The sequence below is a fragment of the Hipposideros armiger genome, unplaced genomic scaffold, assembly GCF_001890085.2.
Source record: "Hipposideros armiger isolate ML-2016 unplaced genomic scaffold, ASM189008v1 scaffold_214, whole genome shotgun sequence".
NCBI lineage: Eukaryota > Metazoa > Chordata > Mammalia > Chiroptera > Hipposideridae > Hipposideros > Hipposideros armiger.
In genome coordinates this window covers 1,322,683-1,332,132 of record NW_017731564.1, presented here as the reverse complement: position 1 = coordinate 1,332,132, position 9,450 = coordinate 1,322,683, and positions in this window count along the sequence as shown.

Genomic DNA, 9,450 nt, shown 5'->3' with positions numbered 1-9,450 from the left:
AACTATAAGTGAATATATATATATATATATATATATAGTCACGGGATGTGGAGTATAGTGTGGGAGTGGAGTCAAGGGAATTGTAATAGATAAGCATGATATTGGGGGGGAAGTGGGGTGGCAGATTGGGGCAGGGGGTTGTCACCTCGAGGGGTAAAAAGTATAACTATTGCACTGTGTTGTACAGATGAAACTAATTCTAAAAAATGTGTGTTTCACACTAAAAAATAATTTAAAAAAATTTTAAAAGTAAACAAAAAAGTTTAAGAAAAATAAGAGCTTATTTTACCTTCATTTATTCCTTCTCAAAAGCTCTTCATTTCTTCATGTAGATTTGAGTGTCATCTAATGCTTACAACTTCCCTCAGTCTTTGGCTGAGAAAGTCTTTATTTTTTCTTCACTCTTGAAGGATAATTTTATGGGGTACAGAATTCTAGCCGCCCCCCCCCCCCCGTGAACTCTTTAAATATTTTACTCTACTCTCGTCTTGCTTGCATGATTTCTGATGAGATGTCTGAGGTCATTCTCATACTTATACCTCTATAAGTAACTCTCCCCACACCCCCACCCGCCCTGGCTAATTTTCCAAGTTTTCTCTGTCTTTTGTTTTCTTCAGTTTGAACATAATATGCCTAGATGTGGATTGTTTTTGTATTTATCGGGCTTGATGTCCTCTGAGCTTTCTGGAGGTGTGGTTTGGTGTCTGTCATTAATTTTGGGAAATTCTCAGCCGTAATTACTTCAAAATTTCTTCTGATGCTTTCTTTCTCTCTTCCTCTGGTATTCCATTATGCACATATTACACTTTTTGTAATTGTTGCACAGTCCTTAGACAGTCGCTCACTTTTTTTATTAGTTTCAGGTGTGCAAAACAATGTAATACAGAACAAACTCATGGTTGCTAGATGGGTGGGGGTTGGGGCTGAGGGAGAAGGGGAGGGAATCAGAAAGCACAAATTGGTAGTCATTTTTTTCTTTTTCCATTACCTTTTTTTCTTTTTGCACTTAAGATTCTTTCCTTAGCTGTGTTCAGTCTACTGATGAGCCTATCTAAGGCATTTTTTTGGTTTCTGTTACACTGTGGTTTTATTAAATCTATCATTCCTTTTTTATTCTTTCTTAGAGGTTTCATCTCTCTGCTTACACTACTGATGTGTTCTTTTTTTACACATATACATTTTTTGTTTCTATTATCAAACAATGTCAAACTTATAGAAAAATTATAAGTATGATACAGGTATCTTTTTTCCACTGAATTATTAGGAAACATGTTGTTGACCTGATGACGCCCATCGCTTCCAAATACTTCAGTGCATATTTCCTACAAACAAGGACATTCTAGTACATAATGACAATACCACCACCCAAATCAGGAAATTAACATCAATAGATGTTATTGATATCTACTATTGATATCTTATCTTGATACTTATGCAGGTTTGGACAATTATCCCAGTAAAGCCATTTAGAGCAAACGGGTCCAGGCTAGAATAATATTTATTTTACATTTAATTGCCATGTGTCTATAACAGTTGCTTGGTTTTACCTTGATGTTCATGTCCTTGACACATTTCAAGATTATAGGATAATTATTTTATAAAATGTTTTGAGTTTATCTTATATTTTATCAATATTAGATGCACTTCATACATCTGACAGTAGTATTGGAGAAATGATGCTATATTTTTCTTTGTGTGTTTTTTTAAATTAGTTTCAGGTGTACAAAACAGTGCAATAGTTATACTTTAAACCCCTCACAAACTGACAACCCCCCTCTCCCAATCCACCACCCCTCCTGACATCATACATATCTATTACAATTCCATTGACTCTGTTTCATATGTTGTACTCCACATCCTGTGACTATATACATATTCAATTATAGTTGACATACAATATTATACAACATCAGCTTCAGGTGTACAGTGCAGTGGTCAGGCCTCTACACCGTCCATGAAGTAGGCTCCCTAATAAGTCATGTGCCCATTGGACACCCTACAAAATATTTACAACATTGTTGATTATATTCCCCAAACTGTCTTTCATATCCCTGTGGCAATATTGTAGTTACCAATTTATGCTGTCTAATCTCTTTCCCTTCTGCCTGCTATATTTTTCTTATTGCATCCTGTTTCTGCTTGTCCCATCACTGCTGATATTCATGGAACTATTTTTTCTCCTCAAATTGCCACAAAAACTACAATACTGAAAAGTTTGAGGTGCAAGGGCAGGAAAAACATGGTCAAAGACAATAACAATAATTGGAAGCTGGAAACCAGTTGTGCATATGGTTTCTGATTCTGAGTACTGATCTGCTCTTGCATGTCGTTTACTTTTTCCATGTGAACTTTTTAACGCATCAATCACAGTTAAATTCCCTATACGATCATTCTGCAATCATTGTCATACTTAAATCTCATCCCTATGCTTGCTTTGCCTGTTCAGACTCTGCTTTCTCCCGCCTTTTAGCATGCCTTGCAATTTTTTGTTGAAATGCAGGCATAATATATTGGGTATTGGGAACGGAGTTAATCAGGCTTTTAGTTGGAGGTTTTATGTTAATTTGCCCAGGAGCTGAGCTGTGGCTAATGTTTGCTGCAGCTGTAGGTGCAAGATGTGTCAGTTTCCTCCAATATCCTTGTTTTGGCCTCATTTGTTATCCTTGGGTTTCCCTAAGAACTCCTTCTTACATAGTCTGTCTCTCTGCTTAGTTCTACCTCACAATCATACAGGGAACAGACACATTCTATCCTCTTGCGAGTAACCCTCCGATTTTTAGCAGGCCTGAGTCCCTGGGCTGTGATTTGCAGAAGCACTTCTTAGCCTGTTTTCTCCCTGTGGGTGATACAGGAAGGTTAGAAGGGGGCTAGCACTTGCCAGTAGCCCCTCTCTCAGGTCAGGAAGGCCACTGGTACAGGATTTCCTTTGGAGGGCAGGCCTTTATCATGGAGAACTCTGGGTGTATTTCAAAATGGTTACTTTCCCACTCTTCCTGGAGCAAACAGGAGGGATTGTTTTTTGTGTGAGGGCATGGCAGGTTTCCTGGAGGCAATACCCATGAAAGTTTAGGCCTTCCCGCAACACTGGTCCCCAAGGAGTTTTCAACTCTCAGCTTAGGCCACACCCAGACTCAAGCAATTTATCCAAACCCCCTTTGAGTGTTCCTAGTAATAATTGGCTCCAGCGGCTCCTGAGTTAACTTGATCTCTGCTGTGATTCTTTGTATTCACCTGTCTTTCCACATTTCGAGCTGGCAGCTTGCCCTGTGACCTCCGTTCTCTGGGTCTAAGAAAAATTACTGCTTTTCTGTTTGCTCAACGTTTTTCTTGTCGAGAGGCTGGGAGTGACAACTTCCAACCTCTCTACATGTCACAGCTCGATATTAGACATTTGAGCTGGAATTTCTCTTGTACCTTGGGGTTGGGTGTCAGGACTCCTGTTCAGAGCCAAACATCACCATTGAGCCTGCACAACTAGAAGTATTAACTTTCCAGGTCAGCTCGGCCCCCACTTCATTATGACAGAAGCACATTATTTTCTGTTTATCCACTCAGAACAAATTAACATACAATCTGCGGCAGACGGGGGTTGCTGAACTCCACCTCTTCCTCTCCTGCCTCTGCCCTAGAGGCTAGAAAACCTAAATATGCATGTTTCCATCCACCCTGCAGCTAGAGTAGCCTCGTGACTTTTTTTCCCCTTTTTCTTTTTGCAAATAAGATGTAAACACAAGCTTATTGGGAAGTGTCTGGGAAAGCTGTTGCTTTTTTGAGAAAAGGGGACACATGTGATGAGTGTTGCCTCTTCTTGTCTAAGGCCTGTCTTCATTGTGGATGCGATACCTACAGCTAGAGAAACCATGAGGGGTTGCCCAAGGGAATAGAATCACAGGGGCATCCGTGAACCGTTGCCAGCAGCCACCTACCACCAAACTTCTCGTGTGAGGAAAAAGAAACCTCTAGGTGAGTAAGCCTTTCTAAGGTGACTTTTCTACAACCTGCAGCCATGTGCACTTCTTACTGATTATCACAGCTAAGCTGTATGGAATCTGAGGCACAAAACCAAGAAACCAGTCTAATAGATGAACACTAGGAAGAGCAGGAATAAGTTTGGCTGCAGTGAAAGGGTAATGCTGACACCCACCTATTCAAGGAACTAAAGCAAAGATTATTAGTCTTAATGTTGACATACCAAGGACTAGAGCTTTGGCGATTGGCATTTGTTGTACACATATGTTGCATGGGGATGTGGAGGGAACATTGATTTTGTGTAAGTTCAAAGCGCCAGTGGGTGACAGACAAGTAGCATGAGAAAAGGGCAAGGAGGTGAGTGGGGGTTGCGGCAGCATCCCAGGGCTGCAAAGATGAAGCCAATCCAAGGATAGATTTCTCAAGTTTTCTGAATTAGGGACAAGAGGCTGTCCTTTAGCCAGTCTTCTTGGCCAGGTTATTTGATCTCTGCGCACTTCAGTTTCCTTGCCGATAAAATGGGGATATGCACCTGCTTGGGCACTGTGAGCATGGAATGAGGTAATCTATGTACAGAGCTTCACCGTTGTCTGCACACAGTAAGTGTTGTTTATCAACTGGTTTGCGGACCCAGCCCCCTGATTGGAAACCTAGCCCTCCGATTGCAGACATAGCCCGCTGATTGCGTTACCATTACCAGCCACACACTCACATAGAACTTTGCTCACTCTGGGGAGCAGCACACACGACCTGCTTGTTCTTCCCACACCAAGGAACACTCCAAGAAGGGCCCTTCATGCGGGAGCAGAGAAGTGTTTCTAAGCTGCAATGGACTTTGGTTTGATCATTCATTCGGGCGCGATAAGCCGCCAGGGTGAAGTGAAGTTTAACCCGAAGAGCAGTAAGCCAGGTCCTTCGGAAGTGAATTTGTTTAGTAAGAATCATGGTTCCAGTCTGTCCAGTAATTGGCTAGGCTTGGAACTCCGTATGTGCTTTTGAAATGTGGAATATTGTCTATCTGCGATCTCCTGGCATTTTCCTTATCTTCTTGATTTCTCCGAGATTATCTAGAGCGGTTACTGCCTATCATTGTCTGCAGCAGTAATGGGTCCGTACATGTTGCAAGTACGGCTCTGTTTATCAGTAGGATTGCACAGCACTTAAACCTGACAAATATTGGCTTAAGGAAAGGGGTTTTGATATCATTTTAGTGAAGTCTGGAGACAGGTGGTGTGGAGCTGGTCGGAGAGCTCCTGTTTCCCACTTACTGTTCTTAATGCCCTCATGCAGGAAAAAGGGGGAAGAACAGAGCACAAAAGGCACATGACAGCGGCTCCTTTTTGAAATCAGGAAGATGCTAGCTTTTTCAGAAGCCCCGTCCAGTAGACTTCTGCTTGGCCAGAATGATGTAACAGGGCCACACATCCTGACGATTGCCCTTTTCGAGCCAGACACATTGCTGCTTTATACAAAGCTGGATTTCTTTTGGAAGAAGATGAGCATGGTGCTGAGGACGCAGGTAGTTGTGAGTGACACACTCTGCGTCTACAGCATCGTGCCCGGCATAGTGATAGCTTGGGAGTCCCTGCTCACAATTGCAAACTGGTTGACAAAGAGGAGGGCGTAAGTGTAGAGATGCTTGCTCCTGGCCTCTCTGAAAAGGTTCCCTGTGTTGAAGGAGTAAAGGAAAGTCCAACCTCAGAAATATCACTTGTGGTTGTTATCAAGCAACATTCTAGAGCTTTCTTGTGCCGCTATTGACAAACCTGTCTTTTCAGAATTAATGGGAAGACATATTTTCCATACCTTTAGTATCTAGACAGAGCAGGGCTCAGACTCTTCCTGTAGAACTGACAGAAAAATATTTCAATCATTTAAAAATTAAAGTGCCAAGGTCAGACCAAAAGAGACTAAAAAAACATGATGACAAAATGCAGTGTGGTATCCTGGATTGGGTACTTGAAAAGAAAGGTAGCAGAAAAACTAGTGATACCTGAATAAGATCTGCAGTTTAGTTACTAGTAACACACACAAGTTGGTTTCTTAGTTGGGACAAATGTAACAAGGTGATACGTTATGTTAACACTAGTGGAAATTGGGTGGGGGTTATATGGGCACCCTGTACAGTAAGCCCTCACCTAACTAACATTGATCGCTTCTTGGAAACTGTGACTTTAAGCGAGACGACATATAACGAAAACCTATATTCCCATAGGCTAATTGGTATAAACAAGAGTTAAGTTCCTACTGCATATTTCTGACCACAAAACATCACCAAACTTTTGAAGAAAGACCCAAGACACTTCTAATATTAACTACTGAAATAAATGTGAACAATACATCCAGTTGAGAAAGATCAAGAAAAACAAAATCAGATAGCGATTTTCCAACCTGCTTATCCAGTTCAGGGTCCCGAGTGGGCGGAGCCTCTCCCAGCAGCTCAGGGCGCATGGCGAGAACCCTCCCTGGACAGGATGCCCTTCCATGGCAGGGCCTACCCACACTCACTCTGACTGGAACCATGTATACACGCCAGGTGACCTCATGTGCACATCTTTGGAATGTGGGAGGACACTGCAGTCCCCGGAGAAAACCCACACAGCCGTGGGGAGAACGTGCAAACCGCACTGACCATGGCTCTGGCTGGGAATCGATTTTTTTTCTCATTAATGTTATAATGAAGTCACATAGAAGCAAATGACGTTATTCAAGGACCTGCTATATTATCGTGGTAACTTTTCTGTAAATTGAAAATTATTCCAACATAAAACATTTATTAAAAAATTAAGGATCTGTTGGAGGAGAAAATTGTAACATGACAAACTAAGGGTTTCCATGTAATTAACAGCGACTGTAAGTAGAATGAATGGTATCCAACTGTACTGGTATGAGCCTAAGATATTTTCACAGCTGGAATTTTGGCATGTCCACAAGATGGATGGGAGGAAGGCCGGCCGTGGTTTTGTTTTTCATGAGGGACGAGAAACCTATTAGGAAAGAACTTATATTTAGAGGACAGAGATCAAACAAATGTGGTTCAAGACCTGGGGCTACCATGGGGCAGGAGGACTGACTGTAAGTAGTATATGGTTCAGACTGTGACCCAGCTCTAGAAGCCCTAGCAGCATGCGCAAGTTCTAGATATTAGGGAAGCAGTAAAAGACCTCATCAAGCTGGACTACTGCGGATATGAGGTATCGGCTACTCTCTGATCGGAGGGATCCTGCCTGCATGGAAAATGCCCCAGCAGCTGCACCCCCAGATGGAACTTAGGTGCAAGCAAAAAGCCATGGCAAATTACGCTACACCTGCTCCCATGGTGTGTTAGCATTACTGCTGTTCACCAAATCTTTCTAGTTCTCTCCCATTTCTGGGAACATACTAGCCTCTTAGGTTTCTGCCCTCTTTTTTTGTTTGTTTGAGTCTGTTTTGTTTATTATTTCTATTTTAACTTATTATTTCTATTTTTATTTATGATTTCTATTTTTTCTAACAGCAAAAGGGAGCTGGAACTCTGAAGGGAGGCCTGAATAGGTGTCTCAGATGGATGTCCCAGGTCCTGATAATGCAGTTGGTAACATCGGAAATTAGCAATGTCCAGAGGACCACCTTGCAACCCCAATTTATGAGCAGTTGCCAACTTTTCAGGTGTGGATTTCATAGCCCTCAGGGCTCTTACAGGTGGGAAGTGGTGACAGCGGAGATGAAAAAGCTTTGACTGTCATAGAGCTATGATGCTCATTGTAGAAATGGTGTAAAATACAGAGATTACAAAACTAGGGGGATTTAAATGGATACCTGAAGTTTTAAATATAGGAAGGGATAATAGTAATGCCAATTAAGTTTTAAAAGCTTTGTTTTTATTAGCTTTCCCTGAAAAGTGGATAAGGAGGAAATAGGTTTCAAGTTAAAGTTTTTTGTTAGAAGTCACTCTTAAAATATGTACTAAATCTTTGCCCTTTAAAGGCAGCAGGAACCTTTGAGCTCTGTGATTTATGTGAATTCTTTTGTTTTCTAAACTATGGTCAGAGGATAAGGTTTTAGAAATGATTTTCTACATGGAATGTGACCCTCTAAAAACAGTATATGTAGATGAGACATGCAAGTTCCATTGGTTAATGGTACAAAAAACCAATTTCTGTCTGACATTTTGCTTAAAAAATGGAGTGGATGCGTGCATTTGGGGCAGGTAAATCAGACAGCGTTTGGACTTTGAATGGGTTTGAGCTGTTGATCTCTAAATTTCAGCATTTCTGTGATGGGCTGTGCTCTCCAAGTGTACTGAACTGAAATGGCCTTGAAACAATTTACCTAAAGGATTAAAATAAGTATAACTTTTAGGAGTTAAGCACTTTGTTGATTTTACCTTGGGCATGCTTTTCTTTAAGGGAGAAGATAATCTCGCTGGGGTGGGATGCAGCTGAGATTGAGGGGAAGGGGGCAATTGTCCATAAACCCAGTGAGTTATTGAATAATTCCTCTTCAAGGCCGCAAGTCTTGGGAGAATAGTTTGTTTGCTTTGCTTTTGTTTTCTGCCTCTTGGAATGTGTTTAAAGCTTGGCTTGAGGCTGAGGTATCTGAGCTGGCAAACAAAATTTGGACCACCCCTTTAATAACCGTTGGGGACACGGAGATTGTAACAAAGAGGGGAGGCGTGTTAAATGGACTGTATTGGACAGGATGGAAATCTACGGTATTCACGGTGTGGCAGTAATTCTGGCATGAAGCACCAGCAAAGGAGAGAGTAGGGGGAGGAAATCCAACAAGACATCTGAGAGCCTCCACGTCCCCACCCTGCCAGGTCCCAGGGGGCTCTTCCACACGGACAGCCAGAGCCAGCCAAGGTGAAGGAAGGCGAAGTAAGTCAGGCAAGACCTGGTGGGAGAGAGGCCACACTCCTCCGCTCCAGATCTCAGAGAAGAGCCTGAGCACAAGGAAGAAGGGGAATTAGAAAAAAAACCTTCAAAAAAACAACTCTGGGGAGACAAGCTTGAGTGAGCCCTGCCCCCACACCAGATTGCTGCTGAAAGCAGGTGCTGATTGGACATGCAAAATGAGAACTGTTAGCATTCCTGGCCCCTAGAAAAGGGAAAAGGGCTCATTTAAAGCAGTTAAATTCCTGAAGAATACATTACTGGCCCTCGTCCCAACCAGGAATTTCAACCCCTGCTTGGCCTGTTATGGATCTGGCAAAACCATATCCCATCCTCCAGTCTCTAATGGGTCGTAATTCACTGGACTTTGTACTTGGTCACTGTAATGATCATGAGATAACCACAGAGTGCACAATTGGATTTTGTTTCTTTGGGTGGTTTTTATTATTGAAGGATAATTTACAGAAAGCCAATTTTACTCTTTTTAGCGAGTCATTCTATGAGTTTTGACAAACGGCAACAGTTGTCTGACCACAACCTCTCCCTCTCACAGCCAGCCCCTGATAACTTCTCTGATCTGTTTTCTTTCTCTGGGGTGTTACCCTTT